At 43.2% G+C, this 11,857-nt stretch overlaps 1 protein-coding gene and 1 long non-coding RNA gene across 2 annotated transcripts in view; one reads left to right on the forward strand and one right to left on the reverse strand.

The window, feature by feature from the left end:
• The window catches only part of LOC102369285, a 50,900-nt gene extending 46,771 nt beyond the window's left edge, over window positions 1-4,129 (forward strand). Inside the window, exon 3 of the long non-coding RNA XR_323384.1 lies at window positions 4,071-4,129. This is a non-coding gene — a long non-coding RNA (uncharacterized LOC102369285). The remainder of the gene's footprint in view (window positions 1-4,070) is intronic.
• A 5,605-nt stretch (window positions 4,130-9,734) lies between these two features.
• The window catches only part of ESRP1 (epithelial splicing regulatory protein 1), a gene marked incomplete at its 5' end in the record, with an annotated part of 41,102 nt that continues 38,979 nt past the window's right edge, over window positions 9,735-11,857 (reverse strand). The window contains one exon of the mRNA XM_025199420.1: window positions 9,735-10,348. The remainder of the gene's footprint in view (window positions 10,349-11,857) is intronic.

Consider the following 11,857-nt stretch of genomic DNA (forward strand, 5'->3'; position numbering starts at 1 on the left):
CCCACCCTGCAGCAGGGGCCTCGTGTGTCCTCAGCAAGCACTGGCACCTGTGAGCCGGCCCACGTAGTCCACTGCCTGGCCAGCCGCTGCCTGTGCACACCAAGCCAGGCTGCTGTTATTGAAAGGGTTCAGCTTCCCTGTCACTTAGCTGCAGCAGCTGGGGAGGGCTCTGCCCCCATGGCCCAGCCCTGCTGTGCAGCTGCTTCAGCCGGAGATGGGCAAGTGATGAACCTGGCCTTGGGGGGGGTGGGGGGAGGAAGGGGGGCAAGTTCTTCTCCAGGGCTGGGCAGCACAGCATTAAGCCCCACTCCCCACCCAGCAGCAGCAGCAGAGAAGAAGGAGATGGAGGAGGAGGGGGAAGAGTTCCCCTCCGGGGCTGGGTAGCAGAGCTGTGTACCCAGATTGCTCCCGGCTGTCAGGGAGCCACTGTGGAAGGCAAAGCTCTCCCCCTCCTTCTCCTCCTCCCCTACCACGGGCATCTGGCTATGCTCCCTCTTCCCTCACCCTCTGAATCCTGCAGGCTAAGGTTGGGGTTTAAACCTCTCCTCAGTCATACTGAGACCTGCTGGGGTCTGGTCACACCCTTCCCTCCCCCCAGCTCAGCTTCCCTGTGGAAGGGAAGGAGGTCTGCTCTCGCACCCCCAGGCTTCTGGCCTAAGCCACTACAGGCCTGCATTTCCAGAATGAAAAGTGGATATCTGTCCACTTGCAGATTGGTTCAGTCTCTGCAGGTTAGACTAACCTTGGAAGACTAAATCAATTCAGGCTTGGGCTTTTTGAATATCTGTCCCTAGCCTACTCCATCTTCCCTGTGACTTTCCTTTCACCCCTCAGATCACTTTCCCTTAGGCTTAGTCAGCCACCCTTGCAACTGTGATGGGCTAGCTGGTAGTGACTTAGACCAGGGGTTTTGAAAGGGTAAAAGATGATTGGAGGACTTGGGATTCCCTTTCCTTACCAATCAGGCCCCAGAAACTCACCCACCATGTCCCCCGATTGGCCCCTTGGGTCACCTGGAGGGGGATAAGAGGGGCAGTACAGCTGACTCAGGAGAGACCAGTGAGGGACCACAAGGAAGGAGCTTGAAAGAGCTGGGCCAGCGGAGCAGGAGCAGTTGCCCCAGAAGCACCTGAAGGAGTGGGACCTGCAGGCAGCAGTTGAACCCTCAGCAGTGCGGTGTGCAGCCGGCAGGAGAGGCTCCCCTACGAGAGGTTATGGCCAGCAGGAGAGGCTCCCCAGCTCCAGCAAGGATCTGAGCAGTGACCTGAGAGGTTCCCAGCCCTGCTTCCAGCTCCTCCAATAAGAGGGCAGGCAGCTTGATGTGAGGCCAGGGCTCCTGGAAGGCCAAGACCTCTAGCAGCTTGGCACAGTACCAACAGTGGTGGCTGTGTGGTAGAGTTTGGCATTCAAGTCCCAGCTGGGGTGACTTGAGGTGAGTGAAGTAACAGGGAAAAATTCTTGTTGCAGTGGAAAGGGGCCATTGTTTTCTCCCATTCCAGGTACCTAGGCCCTATATTCCTTGTTATTTGACATTTTGTATTTTGTGCCTGTTATATTTCACCAACCAGTATTGTTTGTTCTGCTGTTCGTGTTTTATATTTTGTTAACCCTGTCTTTTGTCGTCAACTGGATGAATGTGTCTACGATTGTAAGTGTCTAACCTTTGTTGAATCCTGCCCCCTCAGGGCATTGTAGTGTCCCCTATACCCCCTGGTTTATACTGGTTATGTTCCCAGTACTGTTCTCTCATTAAAAGGTATATGGTTAAATCCCCATTGGTGGTCTGGCTCTGCTCTATAGGCGGAGGAGAGTCCCTAAACCTCCCACAGCGCTTGTGCACCTGCTTTGATCCCTTCAATTGGAGAGGGGGTACCTCTTGGAGTACACAACAAAACTGTTACAGACCTAGTGCTAACCTGGGGACAACACTCATCGAATAAAATGAAGCAAAGTCATGAAGAACCAGAGAGCACTCTTTGCAGCCTGCTTTCAAGCCCAGATTGTCATCTACCTCTGGGGTGAAAAGGGCATATACATGTCCTACTTATGAAACTATTCACACAAACCAGTTTATGCAATGTCTGTCCCTTTCTGGTTTAAGTGAAACCGGACTCCCCCAGCATCCCAGCATGCTTTCTGGGCTGGGTGGGACACTCTGCTCCACAGCAGGGCTGGCCCCTCCCCTCTGCTCTCTGGTTGGAGCTCAGCAGAGACTGCAGGCGTTTGCCTGGCTGCCCCCCACCCCCTCTGCCTTACACAGACACCTCTCAGCATTAGCTAGCAGACCACATGCTGGCTACGGTCCGTGCTGTGGTAGACAGGACAAAGGCAGAATCAACAGATAGCTGGTAATATCTCTCTGTTTTCTTAATGCAGTTATAAACACTGAGTTATCAATTCCCTGCTGGGCTGGTCAGAAGCGGGGAACCTCTCCCTAATCAGAGTGTCCTGCCTGGGCTTGGCCACGCCCCTCTCAGCTCAGCATTGTGGGAGGGAAGGGAGGGCTGCTGTAGCATCCCCCGGCTTCTAGCCTGAGCTACTGCAGGCATGTGCCTGCATGTCTGGGATGTCTGTACAGTTGCAAACTGGTTTAGCTTAGCTATACTAGCTTACTATACTAGCTTAGCTTATACTAACCTGAAAAGATTGAATCAATTCAGGCTCAGGTTTTTGAATATCTGTCTCTAGCCCCAAAGTCTTCCCCATCAGAACTTCAAGCTTGAACTCTTAGCTTCTTTTATAACAATTTCCTATTGTTATGAATGCATGGAGGGAGGTCTGTTGGGGGATCAGAGAGAAGGCTGTCCTGACTAGCAATTTTAGAGGCCTACCAGAGCATTTAATATAGCTAAGGGTTTTTACTTTGGGCTACAAAAGTCCCTGGACCACCAATGATGCTTTACAACTAGTTTTAAGCATTCAGAGGATAACTGCATTTCCACTGCCACATAGTAACCAGGTAAAGAACTGCTCACTGTTTCCATATTGCCACAACATGGTATTTGTCAGATCTACTGAAAACACTGATGAAAGTTTTACTAACTGAAGCAGCACCTTTCTTAGATTTATTTTGATAAAAATACCTGCTATGATTTATCTGGATAAAACTCTCTCTTCACTAATACTTCTACAGATAACAGACTCGCACCAATTTTTTTGAATGAATGAAAAGTCCCTGTGCAAATGTTCTTCTTAAACCCGGTCAAAAATGTTCTTTTTAAACCCACAAGTGTCTGGAGCAAAGGAGAGAGGAGAGAGGGAATAGGACGCTGTACTGAGCCTGAAAAACACCATGCACAACAAGCTTTGATTACACAGTTGGGAGTAGAGGGGTGGTAGGAGATGATGGCTAGCAAGGGGAAGCAGGGTCCCAGAAAAGCAACGCAGGAACCGTGGCTGCCCATTGCCATGCAGACAGGGTAGTTATTTTTGGTGAACGTGGATACTATTTTGATTGTGCAGAGGAAGGCTGTAAATTGGCGGAGTGGAAGCAAAACTCAGGCCTTGGACAGATGTTCATTCATAGCACTACGGAATTAGCGAGGCTCTTTGCAATACTACAAAAATAAAGCATTATGGGTGTACACAGCGCCTTGGCTGGGGCAAGAACAAATTCAGTGCTTCTTTGCACTTTCCCCATCTCAAGGGTAACTTGAATCACTGACAGTCCTGATGGAGAAGAGGGTAGGGGGGCAGGCTATCAATAATCAATTGGTATTTGCTGCTGGGAGCAGTAGCTGCAAAGACAGGCCCTTCTCCTGGGGTGGTGTGGAGAGCTACTACACACACCTCTGCACACAATACACATAGCACTGCAAATGTGTTCCTGTTTGAAAGGTGTTCCTGTTTGTGTTGGGTCCACCATCTTTGTAGCATTTACAAAACAGCCTGAATGCATGCACAATAGCTTTATGTAGGACTACCAAAAAAAAGTAACATGCATCTAAGACCTTAATTCTAGCTCACATGCACCTAGGATGGAAGCACGTAGCACCAGGAATAAACACAAATGTGCATCTCTGCATGCAATAAAAAGACTCATATAATAGCACTTACCAATCTTCTTGCAGTGCTTCTGGCAGTTCAGAGAGGACAGGCTGACCAGGAGGATGGAGACTCCAGCTGAATTCCTGTGAGGTAAAGGGTTTCTCACTGTTGGTAGCTCCTCCTAAATGGAGACATTGGTTCTTGGTCTTGTTGGCATCCACTGCCCATATCTGGGACAAAATGAAATTCTATGTTTGTGTACCATGTCAGATTTCTGTCCAACTCTTCAGTCTGGAGAAATGGCTGGAGCAGTACCAGTGGTGCATGTTCAGTCCTTAAGCATCTTCTAGGTTACTTTCAAATGCTTGGTCATTGTGCAAAATTGCACCTGGCATGCTGCTTATAACCACTGCTGTGGCATTATAAAAAAAACCTACTAGCTTCTGTACCTCAATATCAGTACTTCCTGTACCTTCATCTTTCTCGAAAGGTGGAAAGGTTCTGGACCTCAACTTGAATCCCATTGACAACAGGATGACCTGGCATAGCTCAGGGCTAGCTAGGAAAATAAGTGTGCTTGCTTGATTTATTGATTTTGGATCATGTGAGCACAGACGCAGAACTTGGCTACATGCCAGCATTGAAGCAAGGAGCTGACATCTAGTCACCCTGACCTCAGAGCAGTACAGGCCACTTGGGTAAATAGACCATCCAGTCAGGGAAAGCCACATAGGAGGAGTGCCAAACTGTGACCAACCATTACTACAATGCAACTTACTGGGATGTGAAATTACTCCCAATTCAAACAGAAGCTGGAACTCCAAAGAAACAACAGTTACACAGATGTAAGGCATTGCCTCATGTGGATTCAGGTCTTTTAACATCAATGCAACTGTTTCCAACTATACAAGCTGCCCATGACAACACGATATTCAAAATGGTCTCCAACAGTTGGTATGCACAAAGCAGGTCACCCTCGGAGCTCCACCCTTTTAGAGCCTTGAGCTGACAAATTGTATGATCTTGAGCTGAGCATCAGGTCTAGAGTGACCATCAGGCTCTTGTGGAGAGGCTGCTACTGCTGCTTACCTTGGACAGGCCTACTCTGTCATTGCACCAGATACTGGCAAGCCCAGCCCTTCATGTTGGCTTCTAGGGCAGTGGGGGGGGGTCTACCTTTCTGGTAAGCATGTTACAAAATAGCCCCACATCTTCCCCAGTTCCATTTTGATCACCATGACATGCCTGACCTGCTGCCTATCCCCTCCTTGATCTGCTGCATGCCATACACAGAGGCTTCCAATGCCATTTGTGTAACAGGTGCTGCAGGTTTGCCACTCTAGGTCTCAGTTTCCCTAGTGTGAGAAGTGGAGAAACTGATGGCTCACTTTCTGCTGCAATGAGAGATAAGCACTATGAACTCAATACCACCACATTCATGCCAATGCCTCCATTCAGTTTTAAATCTCCATTGACAGTAAAGTCTCTCTCTACCACATGATCCTAGATCCAACAGCTAAACTGGATGAGATGCTTCTCAGCAGAAAAGGAGGGTATTACATGGTTTATAGTTTTGTTTTAAACTAAACTGGAGAGTCTTGAGAATTTTTTTTTAAATGATCAAATATCAACTTTATACAAAAATATTTTCCCAAAAGAAACAGGTATCTGTTGTGCCACCCACCCCCATGATGGTCTGTTAGCTTTCTAAGTCAAGTTAAGGGCCAAGTACACAAGCTCAAAAAGCCCACACTGAATCAATGCAATCTTCACAGGTTTTACTAAGCTGCATAGATCAAACCGATAACTGATGTTCATTGATTGGGTGACAAAGACAGGCAGAAGCCTGCTCTGGCCCAGGCCAGGAACCTGGGGATGCTCACACAGGCCACCCCACATGGCCCCACTGCCTAAAGCTGCTAAACCCAGCCTAGTGGCAGCCCAGGATTGATTGGCTGCTGGACACATGCCCCCATCTGCTGTCAGCTGCACAGAGATCTATCAGACAATCTCCCCAGTCTCCCGTACCTCCCTGGCTCAACACTGCCCCTCTCCCAGCTGGGGTCTGCCAGCACAGGGAGAAAGCCCCAAATAGGGGGCTTTTCACTCCTGCACCACCCGGCAAACTGTTGTGGGATCAGCCGAGTCCTGCCCTCTCCCCAGCTTCCTGCCAACTCTGATCCACTGGAGGAGATAGCCCAGGGCTGTAAAACATCTTGGGATGCTGGGAGACGAGAGTTAGAGCTAGTTTGAGGATCTGGGACAGAAGTTCCATAAACTGGTTTAACTTAAATCAGTTAGGTCTAATCTACATCCAACCAGGTTATCTTAAACTGGGTTCAGCCATTTTGAAAGTGGTTTACATGCACTTAACTTCTGTTCTGTTACAGGTTTAAACCAGTTTCAGATCACTTAAACCAGTGTGTGTGTGTGTGTGTGTGTGTGTGTGTGTGTGTAACTTTCATCCCAAGCAAAAATGTTTAGAAGTGAGATACTCAGAGATATTTGCTTCTGATCTAGAAGGTTTGTTTTCCAAGTAACTAGTTTTCAACTTCTACATTTAAAAATGACTATTTTGAGCAAGCTGCAAGGGAAGATGTAGGCAGAAAAATTATTTGGCTCTCATCTAGCTGTTGATGATTAAACAAAAAAGCAATTGCTAGAAATACGCACAGATCCACGTGCCAAACGCTTACTTTCAAGAATAATGAAATAACTTGGTTACTTCCAGATCTGTTTTCCCCTTTGTAGAGTTAGGAGGCACCAAGAATCATGTTCTAAGTTATAATACATTATATATTATATACTAGAAACTGTTTCATCTCCCCTATCTACCACCATGGCTGTAGTTCAGCATATTAACATGTTACCTACTTGAAAATGTTAAGGTAATTAAATATTTCAAGGTTAATAGGTATATAAAAATTTATATAGTTACAACTTATTGCTTTCCTAACTTCTTTTTTTTTTTTTTTTTTTTTTTTAAAGACAGTGTATTCTCCAGGAGGGGGTCACCAGCTGGTCCTTCTGTCTGGATTTCTAACATTCAGAGGTACAGCAGCCCTGAAATTCAACATGGGCAATAGTGATAAAAATGCAATGGATAAATCCATTCTCAAGACCACGCTTTCAAAAGCTGCAAACACCACATAGAAAGTTTAATGTGGAGTTTTCAAGAACTCCTTTGGCATTTTTGTAAATCCTAAATTTGCACTGATTAAAAGAAACTCTGATGGAATAATCATTAACAGTTCATAAATTACCCTAAAATGAAATGAAACAGTTGTGAGGGAAGTAAGCATTTATAGCCAAGTGATACAAGTGTCATGCTATACAAATGGTGCTATTAAACATGTGAGCATAACAGAGTAGGATTATATTTAAAAAATCACCCCTACCTGCATCTCAAAAAAAAAAAAAAAAAAAAAAAAGAAAAAACTTACACCTCAGGTCTTGCCAGTTCTATATATTTGATAGGGAAAATCAGTATGAGAAGTCATCCACATACTTTAGAAATTAAGAATTAAATACAACATGAGGTCTCATCTTTCTTAAAAGTCAGTGAAATGGAGGTAGAGAAGTATTAGCCTGAATTGAGTGTTTTCTGCCACCATCTTTGGGTGCCAAATGCTTTTTCAAAAATGTTTCTCTCTTAAAAAAGGCAGCACAGAACATTTGGCTCCATAAATTTAGGCTTCTTAAATTTTGCCAGATTAAATGCAAATTATTCAAAGAGTATTGTTTTGAAAGTGAAATTTCCTGAGTATATCATAATGATTTTAAATATAGACTGCAAGGGATCATTAGCATTTATCACAGAATTCCTTCTACAGTTCCTTAAGATGATCAGTTCCAAATATTACTTTCATTGTATTAACATATCTGTTACGTAACAAATGTTCTATACTTTTCTACATGCCAAAGATTCGTACTTTGGACTCAACCTGTAATCTGAGCATTACAAAGAGCTATATTTGGTTTCAAGTTTTCTGTTAAAAAATTACTTTAAAGAGTAGTGATATTCCTTTAACTGTGGTAAATGAATTTTGTCATAGGTAATAGAAAAGCAAGACCGAGTCTCATCCAATCAAAGTGAACTTAGTTCACAGTACAACAAATACTTCCTATCCATAATGGCTATTATCTACCTAATATCTATCTAGCTATTTCTATTTGTTTGGTTTCCCTTATATGCAGCTGTTATGATGGCAGCATAGTTTTGGACCATTCAGGCAGCTGTAGATAAAAATAAGGCTAAATCTTACCATAAATTGCTTAAGACAATGAAATTAAAATACTAAGTTTCTTGGAATAAAAGGTTTGGAACTTGCTTCTGAATTTCTAGAAGTTGAATAATTGCTTGTTCTCTTCTGCACAATGCTCGATGCATCCTCCCCAGCCTACTTCCCCTGCCAAGAGGTAAACAGATTACTTATACCAAGTTTCAGGTCATCTTACGTCCCTGAAAACAGCATTCTGTGAAGAAAAAGATGTCATCATGACCATAGCAGAGTGTTCTGAAAGTGCAAGACACTTGCTACACAATAGCTGTTAAAACAAATAAGAAAAGCCAGAACACTGGACTCAAATAGCATACTAACAACTGGGGGGGCGTTGTTTTTTTGGATGCTTTTACCTGTTTTGAATCACACTTTAGAGATACTCTATTTATCCAATCTAAGTTTTCCTGGTCAGAGTACCTTTAAGTTTTCCTGCCCCCATCCTATTTTCTCTTTGTGTTTACATGTAATTAGAAACTAGATGCCTATAAAATAAGTTGAACAAACAAGATTCCAGGAAAACAAATGTGTTTTCATGTCAAGCTCTAGAACTAAAGCCAAAGAGATTTTTATAATGGGGCGAATCAATTTGCTAAGTCCTTTACAGGCAGTGATTTTTGTCAACCAGAAGAAATTCTACACTGTTCATTTTACAAAGGTCACTTAAGAGTTGAGATGGCCAAGTCAGTCTGTTATCCAGTGTTCTGTTAATACTCATTTTGAACAGGGTAAAGGACACACTCCTCTCTGCTTTTTTTTTTTTTTTAAAACAAGAGACTACCATTATTTTATCCAAAAGAAATTCATAACCTTTTTTTTTTTAAACCTTCAGATGCATTCAATCTCATCTTATCTTCCTCCTTGCTTTAACAAATGTATATATAGCTTGCAAAAGGGTGTTAGAGCAGCATAACTGGAAACTGAAATCCAGGTAGGTACAGCACTTAAAATACTAAAAAGTTATTATACGTTTGTGCTAGTAGGTCAGAACTCTGTTCTAGAAGGCAGGAGCAAGTCCATGGCCTCTTTGCTAAGTCTATCAATTATAAATGTCAGCTTCTGGACAGAGGTACTAGTTCATTAAAAGTAGTCTAAAAGCCAGACATGTTTAACCTGTTAGTCATCAGAACACAAACCACTTTCATGTTTTTATTGCTAGCTCAAGCCAGCAACCCTCTCAAATTGTCATTTTCTTATTTCACTGCAATACCCAAATTTCAGAGGGTCATAAGAACCTCTGTTGAAAACCACCTAAGCAAAAGCTTTGGGGTGGGGTAGAGAAAAATGAGGAAGAAAAAAAAAAGCAAAAAATTGGTTCAGATACCTTCTATCACTTGATTCATCCTTAAATCTCTGGTGTGATCATATTGAAGATTTCACATTATGCTTTAGGGAATGTCTCTTCAATGTATATAGGTAATGTGCAACAGGAGAGAAGAGCTGGAGTCAAAGTCTTTAACATACCACTCTTTATATATTTTACAAAGTTACAATAGGTTTTCAGGTAATTCATTTTACATTCCTAACCATTTCTGCACTGTGTAAATTATCTCTGGTTAGAATATGTCAAAGTATACAATCAGACAAATATGTACAAGACAAGAAAACAATGTTTTATAAAAATTGAATTCACAATTAAAGGTCCTAAAATTATACATATTTTTAAAAGCTTTAAACCATGTGCAAATCTGATAAAAAAAGACTGTTGCGCATTTCCTTTATTTATGAATTGTTTTTTGCTTCAGATGTCCTGAACCTGCAAGTTTCATCTAACCTATTTCTCTGTGTTAAGAGAAATGTAATACTTTCTGTATTGACAAAAAACCATCAGGACTTGTGATCTCTGCATTTGTGCTCTTAGTGAATGGCTCAGTGGCTAAGACAGTTTGTGTATACATGTGTTTGTGGAAACTGTGCATTAATTAGTTTTTAAAAAATTAGATAAAGGTCAAAATGCTAATTTTCAAATTTCTGGAAAGTTTTCTTGTGTACAGTTGGCTTGACCAATAGAAGAACTGGGAATGTAGTCAAATCTCCATTTTGGCTGGCTTCTGTTGTTCATAAACATCAGTTGGCAGAATCTGCATGGAATAAAGTCAACATTAGTATGACATTAATCATTTTCTTAGGTCCTGCACATCAATTAATTTTTAAAAAGTTCTAATGCAGACCAGGAAAAACTGAAATTTTTGGAGTTTAGCATTCTGCAAGCTCACCAATATTAATTACTCCTTTTTTTCCACTAGAAAGAACAAGATGAATCTTATTCATACATAAAAGTCCTATATAAAATCCAAGACAACCCCCCATTCCACATGGGGGGAGGAAGCCCTTCATTCTGGATTTGAGTACAAGGTATAAGAGGGAGAGTAGGCAGCTGCTGCAGCCCTAACTCCAGCTCCCCCCTGCTCAGATGAAGCCAGAGACACCTACAGCAGCCCCCTCCCCTCCACCCTTTTTGTCAGGTATGGTTCTAGCTTTATTCCCTACTGGGGCAGGCACAGGAAGCTCCTCCTCTGCCCATCAATCAGCAGTGATGGTGGCTCTGGGCCGCAGGATGCTGCTGAGTGGCCAAGCCTGGGCTGTGCTCCATGTCCTGGGAGGGAACAGAGCCAGAGCTATGCGTAACAATAAGTGGGGGGTGAGGGGGAGGAGAAGGAAGCAGGGAAGGTGGTAGAGGCTGTGGGGAGCAGATGGTAGGGCATGCAAGCAGGCTGTAGGGGGAAGAAGTGGTGGGGGCACAGGGCAAGGGGGCCACCTGCTCCCCTAGCCACATGCCCCAATTTCTGCAAGACTGTGCATGTTTGTGTGGAAGGGGATTTAAAACAATGCTCCAATATTTAGGATTCTACATGGAAAATTTATACATTTGTTATAATTTTTCATATATTGTATATAATTATTGGGGGGATTATCTTATTTTCAAAGTTGTCTTGGATTTGGGTAAGCCTAGTGTGTACACACACACACACACACACACACACACACACACACACCAGCCACCCAACTAAAGAAACTGGCTGTGGGGAGAAGGCCAACATTGATTTAAAAACTAGATGAACTGTTTGCCATCTGGTTTAAAAAATGGCTGTGGTCAATTTTGCACTTGATTCAAGAAGACAAAAAAATCACACAGGTACCATAGCAGCAGAACCATGACAAGTGAAAACTGAATACAGGAATTAACTGTTCACAGGAAACACCTCAGTGAAAAGGAAGATCAAAAGTAATCTTTGCTGAGGAGCAGAACTTATCCCTTTCTCCTTGAATATGGAGCTTTATAAAACCAAAAGATGACAGAAGCCCTTTGTAAAGAGGTCCCCAAATCCTGTCCTAGAACCAGAACATGCACAAAAGCATGCCTGTCAAATTGCAAAGGTTCTTTGGGTAAATCTGATATCTTGAATTAGACCAACTCAGATAGTTGGAAAAATTCTTCTTTGCAAACTTTCAAGTATAAAACACCCTTCTTCAGGCTGAGGAAAGCCACTTGGTGTGTGCTCTTCCTGGACTAAATGAATAGTAAAGAAGCCAGGAGCTGGCATGCATGCAAGAAAGCCAGCCAGTAAAGATGTAAACTGAGGAGTTAG

The sequence above is a fragment of the Alligator sinensis genome, unplaced genomic scaffold (assembly GCF_000455745.1).
Source record: "Alligator sinensis unplaced genomic scaffold, ASM45574v1 scaffold273_1, whole genome shotgun sequence".
NCBI lineage: Eukaryota > Metazoa > Chordata > Crocodylia > Alligatoridae > Alligator > Alligator sinensis.